Source organism: Oncorhynchus mykiss, chromosome 12, assembly GCF_057628025.1.
Source record: "Oncorhynchus mykiss isolate SJ-2025 chromosome 12, ASM5762802v1, whole genome shotgun sequence".
Lineage (NCBI taxonomy): Eukaryota > Metazoa > Chordata > Actinopteri > Salmoniformes > Salmonidae > Oncorhynchus > Oncorhynchus mykiss.
Genome location: NC_143033.1, coordinates 64,391,441 through 64,405,466, shown reverse-complemented (window position 1 = coordinate 64,405,466; position 14,026 = coordinate 64,391,441). Strand labels below are relative to the sequence as shown.

At 39.5% G+C, this 14,026-nt stretch overlaps 1 protein-coding gene across 1 annotated transcript in view; it reads left to right on the top strand.

Annotated features, from left to right (window-relative positions):
• cln3 (CLN3 lysosomal/endosomal transmembrane protein, battenin) overlaps nucleotides 1-14,026 on the top strand; it is a 175,591-nt gene that overhangs the window by 115,980 nt on the left and 45,585 nt on the right. The window lies entirely within an intron of this gene.

Here is a 14,026-nt window from a genome sequence, read left to right as displayed (position 1 = left end):
GGACTAAGTGTCGTTGGTCCAGAGAAAGGATTACGCAGACCACTGCAAATCTACCAAGACCTGGCCGTCCCTCTAAACTTTCAGCTCATACAAGGAGAAGACTGATCAGAGATGCAGCCAAGAGGCCCATGATCACTCTGGATGAACTGCAGAGATCTACAGCTGAGATGGGAGACTCTGTCCATAGGACAACAATCAGTCGTATATTGCACAAATCTGGCCTTTATGGAAGAGTGGCAAGAAGAAAGCCATTTCTTAAAGATATCCATAAAAAGGGTTGTTTAAAGATTGCCACAAGCCACCTGGGAGACACACCAAACATGTGGAAGAAGGTGCTCTGGTCAGATGAAACCAAAATGTAACTTTTTGGCAACAATGCAAAACGTTATGTTTGGCGTAAAAGCAACACAGCTGAACACACCATCCCCACTGTCAAACATGGTGGTGGCAGCATCATGGTTTGGGCCTGCTTTTCTTCAGCAGGGACAGGGAAGATGGTTAAAATTGATGGGAAGATGGATGGAGCCAAATACAGGACCATTCTGGAAGAAAACCTGATGGAGTCTGCAAAAGACCTGAGACTGGGACGGAGATTTGTCTTCCAACAAGACAATGATCCAAAACATAAAGCAAAATCTACAATGGAATGGTTCAAAAATAAAGATATCCAGGTGTTAGAATGGCCAAGTCAAAGTCCAGACCTGAATCCAATCGAGAATCTGTGGAAAGAACTGAAAACTGCTGTTCACAAATGCTCTCCATCCAACCTCACTGAGCTCGAGCTGTTTTGCAAGGAGGAATGGGAAAAAATGTCAGTCTCTCGATGTGCAAAACTGATAGAGACATACCCCAAGCGACTTACAGCTGTAATCGCAGCAAAAGGTTGCGCTACAAAGTATTAACTTAAGGGGGCTGAATAATTTTGCACGCCTAATTTTTCAGTTTTTGATTTGTTCAAAAAGTTTGAAATATCCAATAAATGTCGTTAAACTTCATGATTGTGTCCCACTTGTTGTTGATTCTTCACAAAAAAATACAGTTTTATATCTTTATGTTTGAAGCCTGAAATGTGGCAAAAGGTCGCAAAGTTCAAGGGGGCCGAATACTTTTTATAAATCAAATCAAACAAACACAATACAATACAGAATATAAGGATACACAAAGATATAGAAAACATAGAAAACACTAGAAAACATACCATTTTAGCACATTCCTCATCCTGACAGATAGGACAATCCCCTCTTTGACACATGGCACAGAACAAAGGATCAGTATGATGGAGATGCCCTTCACTATTATCCTTGGAGCACCACTTGCAACGACCACGCATATGACATTTTTTGTGGACATGCACAAGTACATAGTCATTAGAATTTGGTATTTTAGCGTAAACAGGAAAACCATCCTTACGAAAGTCATGGCATACCTTAAGGGAACATTTTGACATTTCGTGTATGGTTAGTGAGAAAGTCCATATTGCAAATGTACGGTCCCTTACTAGACGTCCGAAAACGTTTGTAAAATTCGCGGTCGGCGTCGGGCCGTGCGGTAGGGCCGGACCTACCAGGAAGTCATCGAATGAACTTTGTCGGACATTCGGTTTCCGTTTTATAAAATAAACAAGTTTTGGACCATTTTTCCGCTATCCCGGAAATTCCCACAAGAGGGCATAAGGAATCATATGGCAATTTGGCAAAACATCACGAATCACGACGGGGCCTTATCTCGAAAACGGAAAATATTTCGAAGCCGAAACTTGGTGAGCGTAGGTTTGGCATAATGGGCAGTTGGCCCCGAACAAGATGGCGTCTAGGCCTCAACGGTTTTTGAGTTATGGCCATTTTTCTGGGATTAAAGGTCCAAAATGGAAATAGAGAAATTATTTTTCCACTTCAGGTCAAAGTCAAAGAGCCTCCGGTGTCAATAAAAAAATAACCAGCCATTTATCTATCGTCATTTAAGAGAAACGGAACAATGACAAATTGGTGATGTTCACAAATAGGCGTTTTTTTTCTCAACGGTTACAGATCCAGTTGCAGGGTGTTCATACGAATCTTTTTAAAGTGTGCTGCGGAGCTCTGCGAGATTTCTGTGATTTTCTATGATTTTCTGAAATAACACACACATACTAAACCCTCCGTAAATAACTCAGTTCTTAACCTCTTTGATCTCTAGGGGCGCCATTTCATTTTTGGATAAAAAACGTTCCCGTTTTAAGCGCGATATTTTGTCACGAAAAGATGCTCGACTATGCATATTCTTGACAGTTTTTGAAAGAAAACACTCTGAAGTTTCAGAATCTGCAAAGATATTGTCTGTAAGTGCCCCAGAACTCATTCTACAGGCGAAACCAAGATGATGCGTCAACCAGGAAATGAGCAGAATCTCTGAAGCTCTGTTTTCCATTGTCTCCTTATATGGCTGTGATTGCGCAAGGAATGAGCCTACACTTTCTGTCGTTCCCCCAAGGTGTTAGCAGCATTGTGACGTATTTGTAGGCATATCATTGGAAGATTGACCATAAGAGACTACATTTTCCAAGTGTCCGCCTGGTGTCCTGCGTGGAATTCGGTGCGCAAACGCCAGCTGCTTGTACTTTTCCATTTGATTGAGGGGAGAAACCATGCTTCCACGAACGATATATATTTGAAGGGATATGTGAAAAACACCTTGAGGATTGATTCTAAACAACGTTTGCCATGTTTTCAGTCGATATTATGGAGTTAATTTGGAAAAAAGTTCGCGTTTTGAGGACTGAATTTTCGTTTTTTTTTTGGTAGCCAAATGTGATGTAGAAAACGGAGCTATTTCGAATTCACAAAGAATCTTTTTTGGAAAAACGGAGCATCTGCTATCTAACTGAGAGTCTCCTCATTGAAAACATCCGAAGTTCTTCAAAGGTAAATTATTTTATTCGAAGGCTTTTATGTTTTTGTTGAAATCTTGCGTGCTGGATGCTAACGCTAATGCTAACGCTAAATGCTACGCTAGCTAGCCACTTTTACACAAATGATTGTTTTCCTATGGTTGAGAAGCATATTTTGAAAATCTGAGATGACCGTGTTGTTTACAAAAGGCTAAGCTTGAGAGATGGCATATTTATTTCATTTCATTTGCGATTTTCATGAATAGTTAACGTTGCGTTATGGCAATGAGCTTAGGTCTGTAAATAGAATCCCGGATCCGGGTTTGGTAGACGCAACAGGTTAACGTAAAGACTTAAAACTCAGGATTATGTAAAGGCATACCCCAATCAGGATATGAGATTATTTATAGCTTCCTGTGCCAACCAGAAGTGCCTTAAATGGTGTCATAGTGGCTGTTTCCAAGGGTTAAAAAGGTCAGATCTTTTCAAAACTTCATATGTGTGATTAGGCAACCCCCATAAACTGTAAGTCAGTCATTTCTCCCAACAGATGTCAAAGAAAAGCTCTCACACACACACACACAGCAAGGATGGAGTGACAAAGTGCGGTGCTTAAAGACACAGAAAGCAGGCAATGGCATTACCATAATCCCTAGGCCGTGCCGAGTTCAACGAGATATCCCGCTTGACCGTAGCTCGCTCGGTCTAGGCGCAGCGACCATTAGAATAGTAGGCCCAAAATGAAGCCTGCCCCACAATGTCATTTGCTTTTGGGTGACAGTGAAAGAACTGTTAGGGTGAGAAGAAAAATTCCACCACAGGAATGTTCCTACGGTCCTCCCGATCTGTGCAAGCCTAACCTTGACCGTGTGGCATTAACCCTTAACAGTAAAACAGGGTTTTTTGATCTCACAGATTACAGTGACATCTCTCCCCATAGGAATACATTGCCTGCACCCCTAAATTCAACCTGAAGCCTATATGGGTTATGAATGCCGTATGAACCTGTCTTCGGTACCAGTCCATCAGGCCACTATGAGGTCTACCTGTGTTGATTCTAAGCTTCCTGGACCAACCGGAAGTGATTAAAAACAACCTAAAAGTGTATATCCATACCCTGCCTGCAGTTTGACAGACATAGTGCATTCAACCCTGTGTAAATCAGTCAATTCTTAACGTAAAGACTTAAAACTCAGGATTCTGTAAAAGCATACCACAATGAGGATATGTGGTGACTTATAGCTTCCTGTGCCAACCGGAAGTGCCATAATTGGTGTCTCAGGGGCTGTTTCGAAGGGTTAAAAAAGTCAGATCTGTCCAAAACTTCATATATGTGATTAGGCAACCCCCATGAACTGTAAATCAGTCATTTTTCCCCAAAAAATTCAAAGGAAAAAAAAATCACACTAAAACACAACTTGGAAGGAGGGACGTATTGGGGTGCGTAGAGACAGACAGTGGCTGCAATAGTTAGCTTTGTTCGAGCTAAAAAAGAACCGTCAGACCTAGAGTTCCGAAACTTTACAATCCTGTTCTAGACCTCATGTCGATAGTGCGTGGTGAGTTAGGTGGTTCTAGAAGGTTCTCGGACCGAGAAACAGCCTCATACATTTGCAATACCTTCAATTAATTTTTGCATCACGAAAATGACGACATTTAGAAATATCCCAGAGTCGCAAGACTAGGTGCATTGCGAACGTCTTGGCCCATATAGACAGACCCCAACGTTTCTGTCCGATAGCTCGTTCAAGGACCCCGTAGCAAGTCATGGAAAATAGTGGATTTTCATCACCAATTAGGGTTTTTCTCGGACACCAAATGACCTATCGAGCCGAAACTTGGGATTCGGGGTCGCCTCAGCTAGGCCAACACATAACATAAGAAATGGACCCGCAGCTCGAACGTAACTACGTGTTTTATGTTTTTTTTATGGTTTGAACCGAAGGCGTTGTGAATTTTGGGCCAGCTCTGAAGTATGTAATAGTTGGCTACTAAACGAGTTGGAAAAAGTGGGTTTGGTGTCAGTTTGTATCAGTTTGTTGTCAGAATGATATCTAATTGACTGATGGACTCTTGTCCACTTGACTCTTGTCCATTTGCAATATGTTTAAACAGTGAGGTACCATCACCAAAAGCGACATTCTGAAATCTACCCTAACGAGCGATTGAGATGAACCAGAATCACTGCAAAGCCATCCCGAGTTCATCGGGCCAGTCAATTTCACATTTCTGCAGGATTTTTATAGCATGACAAATTTGTGATGGTACCTGCCCATTAAAACATTTTGCAAATGCACAGTGACTTTGAAAAAGTAAGTAAACATAAACAAATGGACATCACAATTTTTTTATTTTTCGGTTACCAGTTGCACAACAATGCATGTGCATTTGCAATATGATTCTATAGTGAAAAAACATCACCAAAGTGACATTCTGAAATCAACCCTAACGAGCAATTGAGATGACCCAGAATCACTGCCCAGCCATCCCGAGTCCACCGGGCCAGTCAATTTCACATTCCTGCAGGATTTTTATAGCATGACAAATTCGTGATGGTACCTGCCCATTAAAACATATTGCAAATGCACGTGCATTTGCAATATGATTCAATGGTGAAAAAAACATCACCAAATGGACATGATGAAATCAACACAACGAGTGATGGAAATGAACAACTATCACTGCCCGGCCATCCCGAGTTCATCAGTTCAGTAAATTTTGGCCCCAAAAAAATTGACTTTTGACTTTGACTTTTGACTTCCTATGAAATCATATTGCAAATGGACAAATCATATTCCTTATGCACAAGTAAAAAAAAAAATTATGATAATACAAGTTGACAAAGGTATAGTTTGAGCAAAGTATAGTTTGAATTTTGAGCATGACAAATTCGTGATGGTACCTGCCCATTAAAACATATTGCAAATGCACAGTGACTTTGAAAAAGTAAGAAAACATAAACAAATGGACATAATGAAATCACAATTTTTTTATTTTTGGGTTACCAGTTGCACAACAATGCACGTGCATTTGCAATATGATTCTATAGTGAAAAAACATCACCAAAGTGACATTCTGAAATCAACCCTAACGAGCGATTGAGATGAACCAGAATCACTGCAAAGCCATCCCGAGTTCATTGGGCCAGTCAATTTCACATTCCTGCAGGATTTTTATAGCATGACAAATTCGTGATGGTAAATGCCCATTGAAACATATTGCAAATGCACGTGCATTTGCAATATGATTCTATAGTGAAAAAACATCACCAAATGGACATGATGAAATCAACACAACGAGTGATGGAAATGAACAACTATCACTGCCCGGCCATCCCGAGTTCATCAGTTCAGTCAATTTTGGCCCCAAAAAAATTGACTTTTGACTTTGACTTTTGACTTCCTATGAAATCATATTGCAAATGGACAAATCATATTCCTTATGCACAAGTAAAAAAAAAAAAATTATGATAATAACATTTTACAAAAGTATATTCATACACTTCTTACACATGATTAATTGTCTTAAAATCGAAACAAATTCGAAAAACGGTCCAGAAAGCACTTTTTTAAGGGTGTGTGAAGTTTTTTATAAAATTTTGACATTTTTGACTTTTGACTTTTGACTTCCTATGAAATCATATTCCAAATGGAGAAAACATATGCCTTATGCACAAGTAAAACAAAAAAAAATATGATAATAAAGTATGACTAAAGTATGTTGATAAAGTTCTTATACATGTGTAATTGACACAAAAATCGTAAGAATTTTGAAAAACGGTCCAGAAAGCACTTTTTTAAGGATGTGTGAAGTTTTTTACCAAATTTTGACATTTTTGACTTTTGACTTTTGACTTCCTATGAAATCATATTCCAAATGGAGAAAACATATGCCTTATGCACAAGTAAAACAAAAAAAATATGATAATAAAGTATGACTAAAGTATGTTGATAAAGTTCTTATACATGTGTAATTGACACAAAAATCGTAAGAATTTTGAAAAACGGTCCAGAAAGCACTTTTTTAAGGATGTGTGAAGTTTTTTACCAAATTTTGACATTTTTGACTTTTGACTTCCTATGAAATCATATGGCAAATGGACAAAACATATGCCTTATGCGCATGTAATTAAAAAAAAAAAAAATTATGATAACAAAATTGGACAAAAGTATATTCATACAGTTCTTACACATGTGTAATTGACAAAAAAAATCTAAAGAATTTCAAAAAACGGTCCAGAAAGCACTTTTTTTAAGATATGTGATAAGTTTTTGACAAAAAAATCCATTTTTAAAAATGTTGCTTTTGGATGTTGACTTGGGTTGCATTTCCAATATGAAAAACCCCGGTGGAGCGCCCTGTTGGATTTTTGAAGTGTTACAACTGGCAATTGCCATATGGCATTTGCAATATACTTTGCATGAATCAACGCCACATTGGGTGGTATTGGACATCGTGTACATGGTTTGTCCAATGCCAATATGTTGCCATTCATTTTTGTCCATTTCAGGGGGGTATTCCCTTACAAGCATAACCACCTCCCGGAGTCACCCCATGGAGACGATTAGGATTACCAAAAGGGCAATCAAGAGGTCCTCCAAAAGTATTGCAAGGCTCTCCAAACCCATTAGTATAATGTCCAGGTTTCTCAGGCACGGGGTTAATTACAACAGGCGATGAATTATACCATACTTATCAAACCAGCTATCAGGCACATAACCCCTCAAACCACTCAAATCCCTTGGTTTAGCTCTACGTAACAACATCTGCCTAACTGTTGTATGAACCACAAGAGATTTCACCAACGGTAAAACACAACAAAACACAATACCCAGCGCCAATAGACCCCCACCCAGCATAATAGCCATTCTAGAAAACATAGCACCCCACTTTCCCAAAGCTAGGTCCAACCAATCCCAAGCATGAGTATCAAACCCAGCATTAGCCTTAACGTCTGCTCTTAATCCTTTAAGTTTGGCCATAGCAATAGAGAAAGATCCATTAGGTGCAGTGTATTGGGAACGAAAGTGCAACATTCATCTCCAAACATTACACAAACACACCCCTTTTCTGCTAAGAGCCAGTTGAAAGCTTGTCTATTCTGCCATGTCATCTTACTGGTAGCCTGTACCTCTTCTCCCAATGCAGTTAAAGCAGAGTCAGTATAGTTAATGAACCTCTGTTGATTATAGTAAATATAATGAATCCACTCTACATTCTTGTTAGGCGTTATCCACAAGAACATAGATTCAAATCCTGATTTAATCTCATCTCTGGCCATAAACTCATTAGGTACTCCTCTAGGTTGTCCAATTGCATCAAGGTATACTTTAGGATCTGATTCATAAGCCCTTCTAACTCTAGTTTTAACATAGTCATCCTGTTGTGATTTAATAATGGTAACCTGTTGAATTGCTCTGACTAAAGCACAAAGACCAGTCCAACCTTCAGGTAAAACATTCAAGACTCTGTTTTTCCCACACATCCAAAAACTATCAGCGATACCTCTGTGTCCTGATTTTTCAACATAGTGAGAGATGGTGCAACCTGAGTTATGTGCCCACACAAACCTTTCCTATTCTCAAACAAACCTTTCTCATCAAATGTGCGAACTCCTGCAGATTCTAACACCCAAATAGTGGCACACTTGACAGTAGTGTTTCCTACATCAATTCCATCAGTACCATAGCTATAGAAACATTCATATTTTCCTTTAACAATAGTACTTTTGTCCAGTTGAGATCCAGACAAAATGAGAAACAAAATCCAGAAAATCACATTGTAGGATTGTTAATGAATTTATTTGCAAATTATGGTGGAAAATAAGTATTTGGTCACCTACAAACAAGCAAGAATTCTGGCTCTCACAGACCTGTAACTTATTCTTTAAGAGGCTCCTCTGTCCTCTACTCGTTACCTGTATTAATGGCAACTGTTTGAACTTGTTATTAGTATAAAAGACACCTGTCCACAACCTCAAACAGTCACACTCCAAACTCCACTATGGCCAAGACCAAAGAGCTGTCAAAGGACACCAGAAACAAAATTGTAGAACTGCACCAGGCTGGGAAGACTGAATCTGCAATAGGTAAGCAGCTTGGTTTGAAGAAATCAACTCTGGGAAAAATTATTAGGAAATGGAAGACATACAAGACCACTGATAATCTCCCTCGATCTGGGGCTCCACGCAAGATCTCACCCCGTGGGGTCAAAATGATCACAAGAACGGTGAGCAAAAATCCCAGAACCACACGGTGAATGACCTGCAGAGAGCTGGGACCAAAGTAACAAAGCCTACCATCAGTAACACACTACGCCGCCAGGGACTCAAATCCTGCAGTGCCAGACGTGTCCCCCTGCTTAAGCCAGTACATGTCCAGGCCCGTCTGAAGTTTGCTAGAGAGCATTTGGATGATCCAGAAGAAGATTGGGAGAATGTCATATGGTCAGATGAAATCAAAATATAACTTTTTGGTAAAAACTCAACTTGTCGTGTTTGGAGGACAAAGAATGCTGAGTTGCATCCAAAGAACACCATACCTACTGTGAAGCATGGGGGTGGAAACATCATGCTTTGGGGCTGTTTTTCTGCAAAGGGACCAGGACGACTGATCCGTGTAAAGGAAAGAATGAATGGGGCCATGTATCGTGAGATTTTGAGTGAAAACATTCTTCCATCAGCAAGGGCATTGAAGATGAAACGTGGCTGGGTCTTTCAGCATGACAATGATCCCAAACACACCGCCCGGGCAACGAAGGAGTGGCTTCGTAAGAAGCATTTCAAGGTCCTGTAGTGGCCTAGCCAGTCTCCAAATCTGTTGAAAGTTTGTGTTGCCCAGCATCAGCCCCAAAACATCACTGCTCTAGAGGAGATCTGCATGGAGGAATGGGCCAAAATGCCAGCAACAGTGTGTGAAAACCTTGTGAAGACTGGTGGAAAACGTTTGACCTCTGTCATTGCCAACAAAGGGTATATAACTTCTTGATACTACCCATCCCGCATGCGGGAGCGTAATCATAGCCTCAAACTAATTAGCATAACGCAGCGGACATAAATCTTCCGAGAACATTTTCCTATTCATGAAAATCACAAATGAAATATATTGAGACACAGCTTAGCCTTTTGTTAATCACACTGTCATCTCAGATTTTTAAATTTGCTTTACAGCCAACGCTAGACAAGCATTTGTGTAAGTTTATCATGGCATAATGCTATGGCTAGGCTCTGCTAGCATCAGGCAACATTTTCACGAAAATAAGAAAAGCAATCAAATTAAATAATTTACCTTTGAAGAACTTCAGATGTTTTCACTCAGGAGACTCCCAGTTAGATAGCAAATGTTCCTTTTTTCCAAAAATATTATTTTTGTAGGCAAAATAGCTCCATTTGTTCTTCACGTTTTGCTGAGAAATCGACCGGAAAATGCAGTCACTACAACGCCAAACTTTTTTTCCAAATTAGTTCCATAATATCGATAGAAACATGGCAAACGTTGTTTAGAATCAATCCTCAAGGTGTTTTTCCACATATATATTCGATAATATATCCGTCGGGACAATTGGTTTCTCATAAGAAGCGATTGGAAAGATGGCTACTTGTGTACTTTACACAAGATTTTCTGCCGGAGCCATCATGTGACCACTTGCTAAATGTGGTCCCTTACGGCTATTCTTCAACATAAATGCGTAAAAAGACGTCACAATGCTGTAGACACCTTGGGGAATACATAGAAAATGTAAGCTCATTCGTAGCTCATTCACATTATAAGGAGTCATTGGCATGAGGTGGTTTCAAAAAATGCGGCACTTCCTGATTGGATTTTTATCTGGGTTTCGCCTGTAACATCAGTTCTGTTGCACTCACAGACAATATCTTTGCAGTTTTGGAAACGTCAGAGTGTTTTCTATCCAAAGCTGTCAATTATATGCATAATCGAGCATTCTGTCGTGACAAAATATCCCGTTTAAAACGGAAAGGTTTTTTATCCAAAAATGAAAATACTGCCCCCTAGTTATAAAAGGATAACAAAGTATTGAGATAAGCTTTTGTTATTGACCAAATACTTATTTCCCACCATAATTTGTAAATAAATTCATAAAAACCCTACAACGTGATTTTCTGAAAAAAAATCTAATTTTGTCTGTCATAGTTGAAGTGTACCTATGATGAAAATTACAGGCCTCTCTCATCTTTTTAAGTGGGAGAACTTGCACAATTGGTGGCTGACTAAATACGTTTTTTGCCCCCCCCCCCCCCGGACTCTCTGGCCCTTCAGGAGAGAATATCCGTTGTTTGCAGCATTGTCTCGCTTTCGTCCTCCTCTTGGTGCATCCTGGCTTCCACCTGGTCTGCTGACTCCTCCCCAGCGTCTCAATTTCCTCCGCTGCTCCTGGTCTTTCCGGGCTCCCGCCTGGTGAATCAGCATCCTCTGTGTCCTCATCCCTAGGTGGTTGTCTACGACGGGACTCTGAGTCGGTTCCAACATATGTTAAGGAGTCCACTTTGTTTTCGTTTGGCACACACATGCATTCCTCTCTTCCCCCCCCTCCAACCTAGTTGGAGATATGTTTTTTTTTAAATTACTCCTTGTTCATTCTACATCAACTCTAATCCCTAATGGTTAAGTTTCTTGGTATAATTATTTAATCATTTATCTTAAACCTTGATAAAATATCTTAACAGTCACCAACTCTGTCTTTCCTTTGCATGTTTTTATTAATCTTCAGCATTTTTCTTGCTGTCTTCATGCTTTTCAACAGACCAACTCCTTCTTCCTTGAACATTCTTAGTAATTCATTTTCTCTCTATCGCTTATATTTCCTTTTCTGTTTCTTGTCATTTGGTTTGTGATTCTTTATCAGAGTCTCCATTTCCTCACACACAGAGACATCCAATGTCCCTGCCGCTGGCCATTTAGTGTTCAATTTCTTTATGCGTTTTTCCCATTTTATAGAAGTCTTTATTATTTCTTCTTTGCTTAGGGGTGTCTAGCCTCTAAGATCTCTACTGGTGTTCTGTTCATTGTATCAGTTGACTTATTTTATTGTCTTAACTTTATTCAGTGTTATATTCTATTTAATACCTTTCTATTTTTATTTCAGCTGTTTATAATGTTTATACTTTATCTTTATTTATTCACTTATTATATTCTATCCTACTGTTACTTATTGTTTTTTATTCCTATTTAATCTTTTCTCTGCACTACTTCCTATTTTACTGAATTTACTCAAAACCCACTCTCTCTTCTAGTTTCTGTAACCTTACATGTCTGTCCTCTCCTTAGGCTATATTCCCTAAAGGTTCTGCTGCTACAGAGTACTTAATTACCCACTGTTTCCTCCTTACCGTCCTTCACGGTGCTATAGTATCTCTAGTAGGTACTATAAACTATGCCACGGTACTGTTCTTTATGTGTTCGTTATTACTATTTATTTTAACCATATAGTATAGCTTATGCTCATCTGTATGTTTTATCTTTCCACTTCATACAATGTCATGTACTATATATGCCTTGTTTAATACTTTATTTAACACATTCTATGTATGACAAAATAGTCACTTAACACACTATTATGTCAATGTCCTATCTTTACACAGTTCCTTTTATCCAACATCTATTGATTTTATTCCCTCTTCCCAGTGAGAGCTAGACGCACTCCTCTCAACTTAATTCAATTAACTGTCACAGAGAGGCTGCGTAATCCTTTCTCTGGACCAACGACACTTAGTCCTCACAAATGCACATACAAAATGATGTTTAACAACCCCCAAAGCTTAAGCATGCAGTTTACTGAATTCAAAAGCTCTAAGCATTACTAGGTTTTTAAGAAATGTAAGGAGAGACCTACATGACACCGTTCCCGCTGAGACAGAATCCCTGAAGCAATTTACACAAACATTCAACTATGTAAGAACAAGCTTATCTGATATAGCTGGGTGGCCACACATTTGTGAGATTGCCCAGAAAAACCGTCGCCAGCCAAAAACGCCACTGTCCTATGGTCCCTTCAACTCCTGGCAAGCTCGCCAAAATATGGTGTGGAATATTGCCTCAGAATATAACACTCTTACATAGAACTCAAAATTGACTTTCTTACGAAGTAGCAAAGCCGTGCTGATCCGCGGAACAACCAACCTCTCTGAGCACAGAGCTTTGCCTTTATAGCTTTTCATCCTTACATACAACATATGGTACATCCCATATGTAAATGAAATCACTCCCCTCGTCCTCTCGCCACCATTATCTTTGAGTCCAAGTTCTTTGCTTGTTCACGCCCAATAATGCCCACAACTGCTTCGGGTTAGATTATAATGGTGGCGGGACCCCTTATGTCATACAAAAAAATACATGTATTGCACACTTATGTTTCAGATGTTGGTCATTTTGCTACCATCCTCTCTCCACGTACTCCTGACATTAGTATGTCCAGGTGTAACAAATTACATTTCGTCCTTGGCGAATGTACTCATGTACATTAGCTTAATGTAATCTTTGGCATGTTATCCTACGGCAAATGCACTAGGTGTCACCATTTCTCCATCTGGCCAATGTAATTATTGTCCTTACTACTTCCTGTTAATTTAATTATTGTTATTATGTTTCCTCAGCATGGCAGCTGCACCTAGTTACATTCCATTAACTCCCACACAGCCTGGATTCAAACCAGGGACTGTAATGACTCCCCTTGCATTGAGATTCAGTGCCTTAGATCGCTGCGTCCATGTGTGTGTTAACTATTTAACTGTACTAGAATGCTTAAAAGGCCGCAACAAATCTTTATATCGCTTACCGGTGTAGTTCGGTATCGGCCAGAAATGTCATATCGGTGCATCACTAGTTTCCACCACGATCCCATTAAACTTCGCTGCATGTAGCATGGCCAGACACAGACCTTTGGGGATGCAGGTTCTCAAAATGAAAAATGCAGCCAGAAAATTCACAACTCAAAATTCATCATTTACAAACTGTTTCTGTATCAAATTGTTTTTTGTTTTGTTGCAATGACCTATTTATTTATTGCAACAACACACTCATGCCAGTGACTCCTAGTAGGGTAATAACTAGAGACGTCCCACTGGGCACAGACGTCAATTCAACGTCTATTCCACATTAGTTCAAAATAATTTCATTCAAATTACGTGTAAACAATGTTATTTGA